Source organism: Oncorhynchus masou, chromosome 15 (assembly GCF_036934945.1).
Source record: "Oncorhynchus masou masou isolate Uvic2021 chromosome 15, UVic_Omas_1.1, whole genome shotgun sequence".
Lineage (NCBI taxonomy): Eukaryota > Metazoa > Chordata > Actinopteri > Salmoniformes > Salmonidae > Oncorhynchus > Oncorhynchus masou.
This window is the reverse complement of record NC_088226.1, coordinates 40,113,931-40,114,510: the sequence shown is the minus strand read 5'-3', so window position 1 is coordinate 40,114,510 and position 580 is coordinate 40,113,931.

The window sequence follows — 580 nt, the reverse complement described above, 5'->3', positions numbered from 1 at the left end:
GCTCGGAAGAATTAATGCCATTAAAATGGTCTTCCTCCCACAACTGCTCTACCTATATCAGAACGTCCCAGTATTCATACCTAAATCCTTTCATAAACAACTGGACTCAATTATCAATCCTTTCATCTGGGATTATAAAACACACAGGATAGGTAAAAAAAACACCTCTGTAAATCCAAGATGGAAGGAGGACTGTCTCTCCCAAATTTTGTATTTTATTACTGGGCCGCTAACCTCCGCGTTGTTACGTTTCTGCTGGATGACACACTTCCGTCATCCAGCTGGCTTAGTATGGAGCGTAAGGAGTGTCACCCCTTCTCTATTGGCGCTGTGATTTTGTCGCCTGTCAATCTGGAGATGTCACTTTATTGTAACAATCCTATTATACATAGCACAGTCCGAATCTGGAAGCAAATTAGTCCACTTTGAGCTTAGACCAATGTCATTCATGCTCCCTGTCGCCAGGAATCCCTCCTTTGCCCCTTCTAACCTTGATAACACCTTTGAGCAATGGGGAGAGCTGGGGATAAGTACCATAGTGGATTTATACATAGAAGGAACCTTTGCTTCCTTTGAGTTG